The sequence below is a fragment of the Camelus ferus genome, chromosome 11, assembly GCF_009834535.1.
Source record: "Camelus ferus isolate YT-003-E chromosome 11, BCGSAC_Cfer_1.0, whole genome shotgun sequence".
Classification (NCBI taxonomy): Eukaryota; Metazoa; Chordata; class Mammalia; order Artiodactyla; family Camelidae; genus Camelus; species Camelus ferus.
The window spans coordinates 3,131,650-3,150,443 of record NC_045706.1 but is presented as its reverse complement, the minus strand read 5'-3'; positions in this window follow the sequence as shown (position 1 = coordinate 3,150,443).

Sequence of the window (18,794 nt, the reverse complement as noted above, 5' to 3'; positions counted from 1 at the left end):
ACATTTTTAAACATCTTAGAAAAAAGTAAAACAAATTAAAATTTTATCTTCCGATTGATTATAACTAAAAAACAAGCCTACAGGGAAAAATAAATCTGTAAGGAAATGTACTAACCTATTAATCACATTTGGGAACAATGGATGATTTTAATTTCAATGTCTTTTTTCTTTTTAGGTATCACAATAGTTCTTGTGACTATGTATTACATTTAAAATCAACATAGAAACATTTTAATCTTATTATTCCATCTGAAAAAAGCTGGAGAGAGAGATCATAATGGGAGGTTACAGATGAGCTCCTCAATTTGCTGGTCAGGAAACAGACGCCCAGGGGTCTGCACAGCTCCGAGCCGCACTCATCGGAGACAAGCCCCTCTGTAGGGCTTGTCGCTCAGTATTTGTTAATTGCATCCACTCTCATTAATTAATTAATTCTAGAGGGATATTATTTTCTAAGTAGAAGTGTGTCCTGGGGAAAATCACTGCTCCTCTCTTTCACCCAACAAGGCTCCGGTCGGGAAAACAGACAAGAAATGATCCCAGTGCCACGTGGTAAGTGTTTAATACCCCATGCATGCAATACTCCCAGAAAACAATTTTTAAAGGAAAAAAATAACCTGCTGGTTAAAAAGTAAGCACCCGCCACATGATAAGGATTAACAAATTCATTTGGTGAAACCATTTCTGCTACCATTTCAGTCTATGAAATTTCACTTGCAGACACACTCCAGCAAAATTAGCACATCTTCAGAATGGCCCAAAATATGGTTAAAGTTTTGTCAACCTAGGCGTGGAAGAATCAGCCCTGTGGTCGAGGCCTCCTGACGTGAGCTCGGAAGAACGCCTCCGCGGCTGGGCCACACCGGCCACTCCTGCAGGAAGTCGGAACCTTTCCTCTGGGGTCCATTTCTCTCTTTCTGCCCCATCCTCTGGCAGGTTATATGGAGCCAAAGATAAGATCCCCACACAGAAAGTCTGAAGTCCAGGGCCTCCATCCTTCCGCCCTCTGTGCCGCTGATCCTGGACTGCACCTTAGTCGTCCTCTGCCTCAGTTTACCCGTCTGTAACACGACAGCAGATCTCTGTGAATGCACGCTTCAGTTCTTCACTTCCGTGGCTTCTTTAAAGCTTAACACAACAGGAATAATTCCACTAGATCCTATCAACTCAACCTAAATCACTTGCTGGTATAAAGATAAATTGGAAATACTAATGCTTCGTGAATACATTACTCTGTACTTCTTTTACTTAGTGAAACATTTAATTAGTATTTACTAGAAAATTACTATCAATTACTAAAAATGACTCCAAATTACTAGCAAAATGGATAAATTTTCTCTCTACCACTAAAATAAATTCAATTACTAACTTTAAGTAATTGCGGGTAATTTATTTCTTGGAGGGCAGAGCGCTATAGACAAAGTGGAAGGAGATGATTAAGATGCTTGGAGTGGCTGATTCATGAGGGAAACTTAAACAGCTAAATCTGGGTGGCTGAGCAAAGCAAGTGGAATCGCACACGGCAAGACGTCCACAAATTGCTTAACCAACATGCAGATTCTCTCTGTGGCTGAGCAGGGAGCAAGTAGGGAGGGAGGCTGCGGGGCAGAGGAGATCAATTTAATCAGGGGCTTCCCCCAAAAATCTTAGAGGTTTACTTGATGGTGAAAACTGAGATCCTAATATGGTCTCCCAAAGGAAGTTGTTAACACCCGGACCTAAGACAAAAGTGCAGAAAGTGTTCTGCAGGATGACTCTGGAGGCTTTTAGGAGGAAAGGGAAGATGGAGATGCCAGGTTTTAACTGATTCATTCTCCCTCCTCACCAGGAGGAAGAAGTTCCTGACCCCAGGACACGTCACTGCTGCGCGGGTACTTGGGGGTGGCAGAGGCCCTGGGGAGGTGGGGCGACTCCTCTCTTAAGCAAGCATCTCCTGCCCATGTCAGATACGCCCCCCACCACAGTCACGCCACGGAAGGGCCTGGCTCAGAGTCGGCAGACGCCTGACCTCACTTAGAAGAGCAACGTAAAAAGGCACATTCGTGACCACAGGATGACACCCACCACAGACGCAGAAAAGAAGTGATGAATGATAACTCAGATTTCCTCATTCCAGGTTGGATGCAGCATAAAGGTGGAGCCGAAAGCCCTGGCTGAGCTCAAATCCTGCTGATCTATCTCCAGAATGGTGTGACCCAAAGCGAACCCCTATCCACCACCAGGCTCCGTCCTCCCATCTGTCAAATAAAAATTCAGAGTGACTTCAGACAGACAGACTGTGGTGCATCCAGACAAAGGAATGTTATTCAGCACTAAAAAGAAGTGCACCGTCAAGCTACAAAAAGACGTGGCGGAACCTTAAATGCATGTTGCTTAGTGACAGAAGCCAATTGAAACCTACGGCACGATTCCAACCATGACATTCTGGAACAGGCAAAGCGAGGGGAACAGTACAGGGTCCGGGGTTGCAGGGGAGAGGTGAATAAGCAGAGAACAGAGCATCTTCAGGGCAGCGAAACTGCCCAGAATGATACTGTGATGGCGGGCGCGTGACCTTACGCATTTGTCAGAAGCCACAGAAAGCGCGGCACAGAGAGGGAATCCTAAGCTAAACTATGAATGGTGGTTGAGAGTAATGATCAGTATGGACTCCAACTCTACATGCCACACCAGTGCACGCTGGTAATGAGAGGGGAGGCGGGGTGTTTGGGAGAGAGAGGGTACATGACCTCTCTGTCTCTGTACTTTCCACTCAGGGCTCTGTCAAGCTAAAATTGCTCTAAAAAAATCCAATCTAAGAAGTAGCTGCTCCATGTGGTTGCAGGGAGGACGGGACGAGGCGGAGCCCTTGCACCAGGAGGTCAGCAGCATTTGGGGAGGGGGAGGCAGAAGCCAGACGGGCCGAGTCTGCACACGGGCTTTGCTCCGATGTTCCAGCCACAAGGCAGGATCTCCATGCACTCTCAGGGATCTGGGCCATGCGCGTGGGTCTGGCGGGCAGGAAGGATGGACGTGGTACCCGGACAGCAGGCCTGGAATTCCAGGTGCAGGAGCGGGTAGCGTGCGCCTTGCGTGGCCATCCTGAGAGGGGAGGGGGGATGGTCAGTGGGGCAGCTGGTGGTGTGGGAAGAGCCTGGGGCTGGTGACCACATCATCAAGACACAGCAGCCACTGGTAGTGAGTCCATGCTCCTCTCCGGGCCCCCCTCCCCACCATCTGGAGGTGCTTCATCTCAGCGCTCGGCCCATCTTTCTTCCAAGGAGACCTCACGTTGGGACACTTTTGTTTGTGAGCAGCTCTTCCTAATGCCTCCTGCTTCCTGCTCACATCGGTGACACTATTCCATCATCATGTCACCACATCCCCAAAGAGGATGCTGCGAGCCGGAGAGTCTTTGAGGCGTTAAAACCACGCCTAAGAAGAATCTCTGCCCCTTTCACAATTTTGGTGGCACAAGATGCACAGTAATTTACTCCTGAGAGCCACATTTCCCATCTGGGGGGGCTTCCAGGATGCGGAGGGGAGAGCCGTGCCTTCACACTGAGCGTGTGGGTGCTGCCCGGCTGGGCCACGGGCACTGGCGCGCAGGCCACAAAGGGACGTGATGGCGGCACCTGGGGGTTGGGATGGGTTGAGGGCATCATCTCATAACGTGGAGCGGGGCTTCTGTTCATTTTGCTTGGCTCCATGCCTCACAGAGATGGTGAGAATGAGGAAAGAGCCACCTCCTGGCTATGCAGCCTGCGAGACCCACACTACCCAGAGGCTCCCGCTCCACTGTGTTCAGGGCTGAATCAAGTCCCCAAGGCGAGAGGAGCTCCTGTAAGTCCAATGAAGACATCCCAAGGTTTTGTTCCGTGTCACACAATATCAAGTTAACATGGTGCTTCTGAAAAATGCTACCACCATCTGGAAAAATCAACCCAGACTAGTTCCGTGTAACTTGCAAAGGCATTTAAATTGGCTCTGAGGACAGCCTTAAAACAGGTTGACAGATCCCCTCTGCCAACAGTTTAGTTTTGACTTAATACTGCAATTACAGTCTGCAGCAGAGAGGAAATGTGCCCGTGCAGTCAGACTTCGGTTCTTAAGCCAGCGGTTTACCGTACAGAATTTGCCAGGAACAAGTTCATAAAGAAGAGGGAGACGAGGAGACTAAATCAGCTGGGGACAGCTGCCGTCTGAACGAGCTGGAGCCCTGGGGACAGACGTCCTGCGGCCTCACCCCACAAGCGGTGGCCCATGCAGGGCAGGTGGCAGGGTCAGGGCTGTGGCAGCCAGACCTGCTTCCACCCCAGAACTGGGCGAGGAATCCGCAGTGCCCAACTACTGGTGCCCCCCGGGGGGCCCCCAGAATGAACCGAGCCCCCTGGCACCCCTCAGGTGGCTTCCTTACTGCTGTTCAGACACCTGGTCCCTTTTATGGAGCCGGTCCCTCTTTCTGCTTCAGTTCAGCAAACAGTAAAGGATTTGACCTTGCTGACTCCTCCCAGCACAGGGCGGCCAGATAAAATACAAGACACCAGTTAAATTTGAATCATAAATAAAATGCAAACGATTTTTTAGCGTATGTCCTGGTAATTTATTTACAATTTACTGTAAGTAGCTGGGGCATGGTTATACTAAAAAAAAAAAAAAAAAAAAACACCTCATTTATCTGCAACTCAGATTCACTGAGTCCTAAGCACTGTTATTTGCGAGGTCTGGCATCTGTCTGCCAGGCCCTCTTCCCTGAGCTGAGTTCCACTTCTGGAGTCCACATCGTCATCTCACAGACGCCATCATGATGCAGTGGACCTTCTTGGACCTGCTTTTTTGTGGGGCTGGAACTCTTGCACACCGGCCTTGAGCACCCCTGAACTTGCTACAATTAGCTCTTCAGATCCGGTGAGAGGGGCCACCAACACACCCTTGGTCAGAGGCCCCGTCCCCTACCCCTCTCCAGGGCCCCTGTGGACCTGCTGTATGCCGTGGGATGCAAGGACGAGGTACACAAAGTCTTGCCCCTCAGGAAGATCCAGACACAAGCGGACAATTTCATCAAAAACCCGTAAGTCTGCACCAAAACCCCTTTGGCCAGTTGTGCCTTAGGGTTCAATTTTTTTTGGATTTTAGAAAGACAACATGGTGCATGTATCTTATAGTATATGATACATATTGTGTATAATAAATCCTCCCAGTGCATAAACACCTTCTATTACCCCCGTGGGCTCGGGGGCATCACACACAGGAGCGTGACCGGGGCAGGCAGTGTATGTCCTGGGCGCCCAAACAGGGAAGACAGTACTTCTCCCTGCCTGCTCAACCTCACCGGGAAGCTGTGAGTGAAGAAACAGAGCTTTCTTAGCAGAAATTCTTTTGTCCTTTTAACCATGCTTTGCTTTTTTTGAGGTTTGCCGGGAGCTCGTGGCGGCTGGGATGCACGAGGACCTTCCTTCCTGGGCCTGTGGGAGAGCAAGCCCGAGCTGAGGGGGACAGAGTGCCTTACGGCCCAAAAGGACACACTGCTTCTGAGGGTGACACGGGGTGAGAGCTACCTCCAGGAACATGAAAATCGTCTTCCTCATTGGTCCTCATTCTACGGATAGAGGGTCCACCCATCCTGCTGGGGGCCAGGCCCACGAGAAGCTTTGAAGGGTGGTGACTGTGGCCACCTCTCGAGGTCACCTTGATGGTCTCCATTGAACAAGCCCATGATGGCAGTGCGAGGGCCCAGGCCACCGTGCACTCAGGCTCAGTTCACACCCTGTCGTATACCGAGCTCAGGTAAAGGTGTGAGTCCGCCACATTTACACAAGGAAGACACAAGGGCACAAGTCCTCTGTTTAACACGCTGCACCCTCCCCTTGGAAATCCCTCACCCTCAGGGACTTGGTCTAAATGGACTCTTACGCAAACAGAACGACACAATTGCTCTGACATACAACATACCTGAGTGTCAGGCTTATGAATACACCCTCAGTACGTGGAAAGGAAGTGTGTTCAAGGAGTCATTGCTTGAAATCGTATCATATCATACAATTCTTATTTTCAAAAACAACTCTCACCCCCTAAACGATTATGTACCTACAACTATGCGGTCCGGTAAAGGAGAGCCACTAGTCTCATATGCCTATTTTCATTTATGTAAAATGTAATTAGTTGTAAAATCCAGTTCTCCAGTTTCACTAGTCACATTTCGAGTGTCCAGTTGCCACCTGTGGCTGGTGGCTACTGCGTTAGTGCACAGAGAGACCATCTCTGTCATGGCAGAAAGTTCTATCTATAGATTCAAGAAATAATCACTCTGCTCTTGGCAGGCAGCGCCCTTCTTTTGTGTCCATGTCTCTAAAGCTGTTACTAAAGGGAGTGAAGTCCCCAGAGGCCGAGGCAGCAGGGTTACGTGTGTCTAAGCCAAGACCAGGGTCGGGGAGACTGTCCTTGTTGACAACAGCTTTTGGTTAACTGTCCTCAGCCTGCAGCTTGATGACCAAGGAGACAGAGAATGAGGCTCACATTTTAATTTTTAAAATAGTGCCAGGTTCTGCCATTGCTCATTGAACAAGTTAAAATGTCCCCAAGGCACAAGCATCCTCCCGGCGGCTAAACCCTGAAGATGTGCTGGGTCCTCCTCTCCTGTAACATCGCAGCAGCACTTGCGCCCTGGACCACCTTCCTCAACAAACCTGCTTCTTTCTCACCTCCCTGGCCCCCTTTTCTCTGCCTGGTTGGCAGATGTCTCTTCTCCCAGGTGTTTTTCAGCCGTGGTGCTCCTCGGGGCTCCAGCCCAGACCCTCTCCTCTCCTCTCCTCTGTGCTCACTGCCCAGACCTCCAGTCACATCTGCAGGCAGGTGAATCCTGAGTTAGATCTGTCCTCAGATGCATGTTATCAGAGGCAGAGCGCGGAGACGGGCAGGGGGAGTTGGATGAAGGTGGTCGAAGGTACAGACTTCCACTTACGAGGTAAGTAAGCACTGGGGATGTAATACACATGGTTAAGACAATTAGCACTGCTGCACGTGATAAATGGAAGCTGCTAAGAGAGCAAATCCTGAGTCCTCATCACAAGGAAAAAAAGAATTTTTTCCCTTTCGTTAATTTTGCTTCTATATGAGATGATGGATATTCATGAAACGTATTGTGGCCATCGTTTCGTGATGTGTGCGAGTCAGATCGTTATGCTGTACACCTTAAACATGTACGCTGCTGCGTGTCAATTACAGCCCAATGACGCTGAAAGGGAAGTGTAATTAATGAGTTAGTTAAAAGAAAACCACACTGTATTAAATAAGTTAATACAGTTAGGTCTCTCCCAAAAGCCCCAGGCCCAGCTGTCTCTGGACACCTCTCCTCGACCAGAAGCCTCAGTCTCCATGGGGCCAAGGGGACTGCATCACTCCCCACACCGCACCCATCTGAGACCACCTCCTCCCCTCCATCCTCGGGCAGTGCCCCAAGCCAGGACGCTTGCAGTCACCGCTGACCCGACGCTTACCTTGCGCCGCACCTTCAGTTACTCACCAATAAACTTTATCTACAAAAACAATATGACGTCACTTCTATGTGGAATCTAAAAAATAATACAAATGAATCCATATCCAAAACAGAAACAGACTCACAGACCCAGAAAACACACCTGTGGTCATCAAATGGGAGGTGGGGAGGGGTAAATTAGGGCTTTGGGATGAACAGATTCAAACTACTGTATGCAAAATAGGCAAGCAATAAGGATTTTCTGTATAGCACAGGGAAGTGCAGGTGACGGGTGATTTTTTTCATGAAAATCCTGCTAACCTTGAGCAGGAGAAGAATGTGAGTTGGTGTAACTTTGGGAAAGCAGTTTGGCAATGCCCAAAAAGAGCCAAAAATGGCCAAACCCTGCCCAGGAATGGCCATGGAATTTTTAAAACTTGTTAGGCAATGTTGAAGCTCCCTTGTGATTCAGAGTCACTATACTACACGGACAATTATGCAGCCGTTCAAAATGATATTTATAGGATTTTCTGTAGTGTAAGAATGGGCTCCATTTGCGTTTCATTAGAAAAGGCAAAACGCAACATTTTAAGCATTTTAGACATACAAAAGAAACTGAAAATGACTTCCAAAGAGTGACCTCAACTGAGTCATTTATTCCTTTATTTATTGAACAGAAGGTTTTGAACATCCAACTGTGGTCTAGGCCAGCCGTTTTCAAACGTTTTGACCCCAAGGCTCCTTTAGATTCTCAAAAATTACTCAGAAACACAAACAGCTCTTGTTTATACGGGTTGTGTCTGTTGAGATTTACCACATCAAAGCTAAAATTGGTCATTTTAGAAATGCTTATTCATTAATTTCTTTCCTAAAGTGACACATGCACAGCATGTCAGTGCTAGGAAGGTGCAGAGAGGGGGGCATTCTTTTACATTGTCGCAAATCTCTGTAAATCCAGCCTAATAGAAGACAGCTGGGTTCCCATATTTGCTTCTGTGTTCAATTTGTTGTGATCCCACACTTCATGAAGACTCTGGAAAATTCCACGGTATGCTCAGAAGAATGCAAGTGCGGAAGGCAGACAGTGTCTTGGTTGTTCTGAAACCAGTTTTGACCCGGTGTTAACAAAATCGTGTTGACCTCGTGAGCCCCTGAAAGTGTCCTGGAGACCCCGGAAGTCCTTGGGTCCCACTTTGAGGACCACTGGTCTGGGTGTCCTTCTAGGTTTTATAGTGAAAATCAAAACACAACTAAACCAAGCTCCTGCTCTCACGCCCTTGTGTTCCAGGAGGGAAAGGAAGAGGAGAAGTGCCTCATCTGCAGGAGGAAAGGGGCAGAAGAGGCAGTGGTCAGGGCAGACCTCGAGGGTGCTGGATCCCACAGGCACCAGAGGGAAGAAGAGCCCAGTCCACAGGGCCCCCCCCCCGGGGGGTGGGGGCGGCTTCATGGATCTGCACGCTTTCCTGCGTTGTTCAACGTTCTACAAGGAGCAGTATGACTATACCATTTTTTAAAATTATTTTTTAAATGAAGTCTTCTTGCAAGACCGTCTTCATCAATGCAACCTTTGGAAGCAGATTTGCAGCCCCCTGAGTTCTCCGTCAGGTGCTCACTGACCACTTTCCACTGTTTGTGTGGTCACTGTGATGGTCCCTGAGGGCAAGGCCCTGGGGACACAGAGACACACAAAGCCAGTGTCCTGTCGGCCCCCAAGAAGGGACCCTCTTCTCTGGGAGATACACATGCAGACAAAATGAAAACGCAGGTCATTATGCTTTCTTGATACCAATCTTTTTCTGGGCCTCCCTTGACAGACTTCTGGTGACCTGGACTCCAGCTCCCCAGCACACAGGATGTAGCCTAAGCTCACAGGGGGTCCCTTCCCGGTGGGCCCCTCAGCTCCGACTCCTGCAAGTACTTCTGCTCTCACTCCAGGCCTGATCTCGCAGCTCTCTCCACTGGCCTCCCAAGCAGTGACACCCAAGAAAGGGTACAACAAGTTTTACTTTGTATAAATAACCAGGAAGGGAAGGTATAGCTCAGTGATGGAGTGTGTGCTTAGCATGCGAGAGGTCCTGGGTTCAGTCCCCAGTACCTCCATTAAATACATAAATAAACCTAATCACTGCCCCCCCCCCACCGCAAAAAACCTTCCAAATAACAAGGCTGAATTTCCTAAATGCATCAAGGAAAATGATGCCTCTGTGGCTTCTGGCATTCCTTGGCTTATGGCAGCATCACTGCAAGCTCTACCTCTGTCTTCACGTGGTCCCTCTGCAGCTTTTGAGTCTGTGGCTCAGCCTCGGGGAATGAGCCAGGCCTGACCCTGTTTGTGGCTGCACGAGTGTGGTCCCTTCAGTCAGCCAGTGCTTCCACGTGCTTCCACGTGCCTGCTGGCGCTGAGCTTTTTGTTGAAACACTATTGAAATCTTTATTTTTCTATCTATACAGTTAACGTGTTGTCTTTACAGAAACACTATAAAGTATAGCTTAAAAAATGCTAAAAGGCTACCATAATCATCACTTCGGTGCACATCTCTCTAGACTTCCTGTGCTTGTATATGTGCATATTAATATATATTTTAGATAAATGAGTCATATTCTATGTACTGCTTTGTAACTTGCTTTTTTCACTTTACCATGTATTGCAAACATTTATGTCAAAATATATGTACATGTATATGTGTACATTTGTATATAACAATGTGTATACATATACCTTTGTATACACATATGTACACACATACATACACACGTGTTATTTTTAATGCCTGCATATATTCCATTCTGTGGATGTATCCTAATTTAATGAAACAATTCTCTACTCTTGGGCATCAATTTTTACCAAGTATCCTTTCGCTTTACACATTAGTCTGATTAATTTTGAAGATAAACTGCTGGATCCAACAGAATCACAGCTGCCATCTTTTCTCACATATCAGTGCTCTTTCCTGAAGCTACACGTATCTTATCCAAACACCACCAGCTTTGTCTCAAATTTGAAAAATCCCGCAGAGGAAGAGGAAAAGAGACAAATTCAGCACACACTCGCCCCCAGACAGGAAGGGAAGCCACATGCAGGGTTTGCAGAGTCTTTTTAAATAATGCTCATTGATTATTTTTCCTAAATATAAATATAACGTGAGAGAGTTTTAAAAAATGAGGACTCATTAAATAAATAGTGATACATGAGACTAAGTCAATTTTGTTCTATAAGAGAAAAAGCAGCAGAAAAATGCATCTCTTGTGATAATTATACTGCGTATAACACAGGATTGGTCAGAAAACGGCAGAACAGTGTAAACCTAGCCTCTTCCTTATCCTGATATCCTTGCATTTATCCAAGCAACCATTCAACAGTTATTGCACACCATCATCTGCCAGGCAAGGTTGGACAGGTCCTGGGTTCAATGCCCATTACTTACCTTATTATTAAAATAAATAATAAAACCTAATTTCCCCCTTTGCCAAAAAAATAGTAATACTATAATACAACAATAAATAAATTAATTTTTAAAGATGTGGTATATATACAGTGAAATATTACCCAGCCATAAAAAGGAATGAAATTTCGCCATTTCCAGCACTATGGATGGACCTGGAGGGTATTATGCTAAGTGAAATAAGTCAGACAGAGAAAGACATATACTATATGATATCATTTGTATGTGGAATCTAAAAAGTATAACAAACTAGTGAATGTAGCAACAACAACAACAACAAAAAACAGACTAGCAGATCTAGAGAACAAGCTGGTGGTTCGTGTAAGGAGAGGGGAGTGGGGAGGGGTGTTATAGGCACAGAAGATTAAGAGGTACAAACTATTATGTATAAAATAAGTCATAAGGATACATTGTACAACACAGGGGATATAACCAGTATTTTATAATAACTATAAATGGAGTATAACCTTTAAAAATTATGAATCACTAAACTGCACACTGTAACATATAATATTTACATCAGCTATACTTCAATTTAAAAAGTGAATAAATTCCATAAAATAAAAACAAACTTAAAATTTAATGTTCTTAAAGGAATTTGGAAAATCCAAAAAGGGATAATAGAAGGAAACAAGACTCACGAACGCCCCACTAACCCTTGCAGGAGTGCCATCCACCAGTGGGACCAGTTCTTTCCGTACTTTTTGTTTGTAGGGAGGTGCACATCTGTTTTTAAATTATAGTTATCACCGCCTTTACAAAGTTCTAGAAATTTCTTTCTGTGAACAGCCCACCAAATCCTGACCGTGTATTGATTACTGATGTAAACGTGTCCAGTCGGCATCATGATACTGTCAATGTGGGCCTTCCTCTCCTCTTCAGATACTCTGTGTCGTTGCCGAACCAGGTCCTCAGTCCCCTCCCGACTCCTTGATGCTGGAGTCACAGGGCACACCTGTGTCCGAGAGGATGCCCTCTCACCCCCAGGGACACTCTGGTCCGGGTCATCACCTGCTTCCTAATGCCTGCGTCCAATTGGTTCCATTGCCATTAGCACCTAAGAGCATTTCATTTCCTTTAACGAAGCCAGAAAATGCATAAAGCATAATAGTGTTTTGCTGGTAACTAAAAACCATGCTCTTCCGACCTGCAACTTTTTAACTGTTTGGCTGGACCACGGTGGTCCAGGAAAGAACTTCCTAGAGAAGCAGTGGCGTGAGCTCCCTGGGTTCTGCTGGTGCCTGTCAAACTCTCCAACAGGTCTTAGCGCGTCTGGGGGCCTGACCTGCTCCCCGCCGCCACCCTACCACACACACGGGCCCCCACACGCCACCGGGCACTTGGCTCCCACACTCCTGTCAGCAAACGCTGCCTGGGAGCCTGCCCCTCGCCTCACGCGCCCCGGCTGCAGGGAGAGCACTGCGACACTGCAGACGTTTTGGAAAACGGCATCCATACCTACGTGGTGTTTGTTTCACACCTGCTCAGTCACTGCTCCACACGTGGGGTTTCCCTACACTTTAAATCCATTTATATGATCAGCAAAGATCATAGACGTGACTACATGAGGTCGCCCTTGCTCTGGGTAAAGGTCAAACTCTCCTTCCAGGCGAGCGTGTGATCATCAAGCCCCCGTCTTCCTGCTGTTCCGGCGAGTCCGGCCCCGCGGCTGCGGCAGACCAGCCAGGGCAGCACCACCAGCCCCGCGCTCCGCCTAAGGTCAGGGCCAGCCTGCAGCCGAGGCACAGGCGACTTGCGCAGAACAGCCCCGGCCGCCCCCGACATCGCGGACTGCAGAGGTCAGCCTGGCCACGTCCTGGAGACGGTCCAGTCCTCAGAGTAGCGCTTCCAAGGCCGATGGCCGCTTGTCTTCTCACCAGATTTGATTCAGAGTCCCCTACCATGCAGCAGGACAGTTCTCTTGAGGAGATTACCCGTATTTTAAGAAGTCGTCATGATGTCTAACTTAGAAATTGCACTCAAGTCCAGTGTCGGCAGTTTTCAAATGATTTGCTGTCCTTATAAAACTCATGCCCTTGTTACTGAAATTAAGTCCCCATGATGTTTGTAAAATTTATTTCCGAATTGTGTCTGCTTTTATGGGCAAAAATAATCAGGCAAAGCCACCGGCTACAGAAACTGCAAACAAAATGAACCTTTAAAAAGCTAATGAGTTAAGGGTGGTTGTGCAGACATATAACGTATGTTGGGAGCTTACACTATTTGTCATTAACACACATTCTGAAAGCTTCGCTAATATAATGTGACACAAAATTAGTCAAACACAATTCATGCAATATTGTTTAATTTTACTGCTCATTTAACTTGGTTTTAAGCAAAATCATTATGTCACATGATAACGTTCACTTGAACAAGAAATATTTCATAATGGTCGCCGCCTTTAGGAATGAGTTATTAGGGGTTCCATGCTGAACACATTCTTAACTATGAAAACTATAAAGCTAATAGCTTAATCATATTTTGACACCATCTACATACTTTATGCATTATTTACAAGAAAGATATAAAACTGAAACCACTGAATATCTCACACAATACTTCACAGTCATAGTTAACTGGTTAAAAATATAACACATTTATCTTCCAGGGGCTTTATATTTGCATATAGATATTTGCATAGCATGTTGCGATGTGCTGTTAATGTAAAATTTAACCTTTGTTCTTTCTCTCTGATGGGCAAGGTACACTCATTAAGTTAAAAATAATGACAAAAATAAGTCTTCTGGTGATACACATTTCATAAATGATTCCCCAGAGCAGTGCGGAAAGGTAAAATGTGGGTGGGAAAATGTTTAATTGAATTAATTCCTCATTTTTCTGTATTTTTATTTTACATCTCAGAGATAGAGCGATTTGACGAGGATACATCAACCCCGTGAATTGCAAAGGATCTTCCTCTCAATTATTCAAGGTGTCAGCCTCTTAATCCTATATTGAAACACTTCCCCATTTCAGGACTGAGATGAACGCACAGCCTCTTTCTGCGCACCTGTTAGATGGGTGGCTGTTTAGTGAACAGAGGGAAACAAGCACCACGCAGAGAACGTACTGCAGTATCGTCCAACATTTGCGCAAACGGAGGTGTCAGTTTGCATTAGGTTATAATGTACGGTGTCAGTTTCTCCTAAAGCCTGAATGTGAACTTTTACAGAAGTGAGACAGCAACTGAGAAAGCTGGTGAGACTGTCGTCGAAACACCTAAATTCCAAATTCTCCTTTTCCCTGTTGCTGTATCCTGCATCAAAAATGCATTGTTGAAGGAAAAACAAAATCAACAAACTAAACTAAAACAGGACACACACGTAGACACAGAGCATAGAGTAGTGGTTACCAGAGTGGGAGGGGCGGGGGTGGGGGGAGTGAAGCGGGAAAGAGGGACAACTCTATGGTGACAACTGGAAACTAAGTTTTTGGTGGTGAGCACACCGTAGGGTGTACAGACGTACAAACAGAACATTGTCCTCACGAAACTTATAAACAATGTCACCTCAATAAAAATACATTTTAATTTTAATTGAATGAATTAAATTCATTGTTGAATTAGACACTATCTGAAGTCGCACAGAGGCAAGACATTGGAAGAGGAGGGGGACCCAGGGGAGCAACTCCATGCACACCAGGCTGGGGCCCAAGGCCTTTCGTGAACGGTTCCGTTTCCCGGGTCTCTACTCAAGACGATTCCAGTTCAGAGAAGCGATGGTGTGCACCCTGACTCAAAGCAGCTGGTGAGAAGGGGCCACACTGACATCCAAGTCTCGGCAGTGGGGCATCCAGGAGATTGGGCCAGGCAGCCCAGGGTGCTCAGGGAGGGCCAGAGGATGCAGGCCTGGGGAGGGGCTGCAGGAACAAGGCAGGGAGTGGGGCCCGCCAGAGGTCTGCGAGGTGCAGAGGCATTATCCCAGGGCCCAGGGCCCAGGGCCCCAGGAGGGGACTACTCCCCACTATGTTTTTTCCTTCTAGAATACTCAAGCTGGCAACTCAGGGCCAAGACCCACATGAGAAATCCTGGGCCCAGGGAGGGAGGGAAAGACCTGTGGTCACACAGCCATCAGCAGCCATGGAGCCTGGGCAGCGGGCTCCGGACCCCCAGGCCAGTGCTCCCAGACGCCGCGTTGCGTCATGGGTGGTGGTGATGCAGAGGTTCCTCTGGATTTCCGGAAGGAGTCTGGGGGCAGGGATTTTGCCTGATTCCTCTCTCCAGGGCAACCATAGGGCCTCGCGCTTGCTGGGACCACCAGCCCACGCCTCCCGCGTTGACCTCCGTGGACGGCCTCTTTTAGGGGAAAGATGACACAGTTTCTGGTGTGTTTCCTGGGTGCAGTCAGAATCACATCCACTGATTCTGAGAAGGATGCACCTGTCTCTGCGGGGCTGCAGTCACCCCTCCTGGCCACATTCATCCAACTGAGCACCTTGGAACCAGTCCCGCACCGCAGGTGCCCCCGACTCCCATTCTCCAGCAAAGCATTATTTTTCCCTTTAATGAACATGTAATATACAAGTGGTCATAAAGCCTCCATGAGTAACGGGAGTTTACTTGGGCTATTTAGTTGAATCTTCTGGTGAGTGTTACTTTCTCATTTTGGAACCACTGGAAAGATAAATGCATTGTGATTAGACCTCATTTTCTATAAGAAAGGAAAGAATGACCCCAAAAAGGCTGAGCATTTTTTGAACAAGCAGTGGCACTGACTCTAACTCACCATCTGGACCCCCTTGAAACGGAGGCAGAGATGTTTGGCAGAAACACAGTATTGAACTTCCACATTTTTGCCATGTTTTTTTCCGGACTCCTGTATGTCTGCAATTGTTCTTGTAAAGGTTCTCACCGAGGTAAATAAAATTGTAGAAGCTTGGAAACATACTATTACTACAGCACAGAGCTAAGGTGTACAGAACGGGAAATAACTCTCCGAGGGATAAATTACACGTGATGAGAGCTAAAAGAATATAGCTCCTATTTCAGAAGTTTTCCAGGCGAAGGCAGGGATTTGGCAGTTTGAGCGTGCCTTTCAAGACAATGCACACTCACCAAAAACATTATTTTTCACAGAGCGCCCCAGAGGCCGCGGCCGTCACATGATGCCACGGTGATTCCATACCCTCAAATTCAACACGGATCTTCTTTATTAATTTTAATTTGTCATCAATAGGCTGACAGGCACTCTTTGGGCAAGAAATACTGCATTAACTGTTTCACTCACTGTGGCAGCTATTAAAACCGAGATGGTGATTAGCGGGAATGAGGTCAAACTGAGTAATGCGAGTCTAAGTCGCTACCAGCGAAATGTATAACACAGGAGGATTTATTATGTTCACTTGCTGAAATGTAATTTAAAAACAGGCTCTCACCACCTGCTAGGCTGGCTCGGAGGGCTCCTCAGATCGCTGAAACACTTCCCGCTAATATGTTCATTTGCTTCTGGCATATATTACATTTACTGTATTTCTAATAACTGCAGATAAAATCAACTTAATTGTTGCTATCTGCTTCATGTAAACATAGCAGGTAAATAAATCACCCTGTGATTAGCTCAGACAATGCAAATTAGGGTGACTTAATCATCAAGATAGGCAAGAGAAAAAATTAGTATTTATAACCTCCTTGCAAAGAACTAAATTTAGTTCTCTTATCGAAGAAGCTGTTTGCTAAACAAGGATGTCCCTTGGATGCTGAAAGAATCCACTCGGCTAGAAATAACATGACTGACTGTTAACATGCAGAAGAAGCGATAAATGTTTACAGATGCTAGACGTTCACTCGGAAACTTCAGGTGTGCACTTTGTGAAAAATCAGAAACCCAGGCATGTTGGCAGGAATCAATGCTGATCTGGAAATCACAGTCCAAAGCCTTTGGCTGTACGTTTTAAGGAATTCAGATCAATGGAGAGTTCTCCATAATCGCTTTAAACTGTTTTTACTGGGAGGCCATTTAAATTGCAGTCTAAAAATAGACTGCATATTTTAAGTGAGCACCATATTTTAAATATAGAGGTGGTTTTTTGTTTGTTTGTTTGTTTGTTTGTTTGTTTGTTTTTTAGTAAAAGCCCAAGATACAAAGCAGCTAAAATTACCTTTCTCTGAATACTGCTGGTCAGTTCATCCGACTTGGTGTTGAATCCTTACACTGAGCATCATTTAAGCCACTTCAAGTTCTGACCTGGGTCTGCAGGTGGTGAGGAGTAGGCTGTGTGACAGGCAAAGCCAGAATAAAGCCATCTGACAACTCCAGGCCGAGTTTCTGTGACCCCAAGGCCTGGAGGAGTCCACCCAGATCCCGGAGAGCACTGGTTAAAGGAGGAGCCAGCCGTAACCACTTTTCCCTACAACTTTTACACCTGGGCACTTGCCCAAAAAAGGAAGGGAGGGAGAGAGAGAAAGAGAGAAAGAATGAAAGAGAGAGAAAAGAAGGAAGGAAGGGAGGGAGGGAGGAAGGAAAGGAAAGGAAAGGAAGGAAGAAAGGAAATGAAATTTTAGCTTAGCCATCCTGGAGTGGGGTGGTAAAAATCATATCTTGGCACAAAATTTTTAAAAATCACAAGTCTTTTTTTATTTTAAGGAATATCAAGAACTATTTTAAGAAGTATTTTTAAAAATTCTTTTCTGAATAGTCCGTGTGTCCCATAAAACAAGATAAACCCAAACTCAAGAGAGCCTGCAGTTAACTGAGGGCTTTGCTTCATCGTGGGCGGAACTGTAATCAGCACCACTGTAAGTCTTGTTTCAAATCCTTAAAAAAAAAAAACACAGCCAATAAATATCGCCCTCTCACAATTGCCACCTCTAACGGGGGCTCAGTATGAATGCAAGGGGAATATGTAAAGAAAAAGGCGCGTGGAAAGATGCCTGTGTCTGCCTCTTCCACTCCCGCAAGCTGCCTCTCGCTTAAACCAAGCAGGGCTGGAGGAGGCAATTTCAGTGGCAGTGTCTCCGGTGCCAGAGCTGTCACATTAGGAAATCAGAGAACTTTTAGAAGAAAACCTATGAATGCTAAACATTGCCGTCCTGTTTGCAGAGCCCGGCCCCGACCTGGCCCATTGAAAAGGAGCAACTGGGCACGGGCACCCCAGAGGCACTGGGCTCCCCTGCCCCTCCCTGCCGGCCGCACCTGGGCTGCCAGATGCCCTGCATCCGAGGCAGCCACTACGGGCTTTCCCGATCAGCTCGATTTGAATCGATGATGGAAGCGATGTCTGTAATTCGGCATCAAGCAGCCCTGGTGTCTGGCGTTTATTTGCGCTGTTGTTTTGGCAGGTAATCCAAGGCCCCCTCTCATCCGACATGTCAGGTCTACAATCAAACAAAGAGGACGGTGAATTCACTTTTACAGTTAGGCAAGCTGAATGCTATTACCCGTGTATTTGTCACCGACCTGCAGATCCCAGCCTCTCATCTGCCATCCGGACGGATGCTACAAAGTGAAGAGCTGGGGACATGCATTTCCCAGTAACTACCTGCTGCCAGCTATTATTTTAAGGATCCTGTGATTTTCTTTTATTTTGAGTAGAAAAAACAAGGCAGCTGTGGTAATAAAAAGGCATATCAACTAGTCAGTCCCTGGCAGATTTGTCACTGGTGTGGATACAGCGCAGCCTTCTTTGTTGTTGTTGCTAGAGAATGTATACACTCGAATATAATATTGTAAATCTAGAGTATGTGCTTCCAATAAAACCCTTTTTAGTACCTTGCATACTGGTAAACAAAATAAAAATGTATGCATCTTGTAAAGAACTGCCGATGCACATATACACGCAGGATGCCACCTGCATGTCACACGTCGACAGGAGATATTTTACATTATATGATTTGCGGGTGAAAGTTATTATTTTTTATTCCTAAATCACATTAACATAGCTCTGCAGCCATACATTACCAC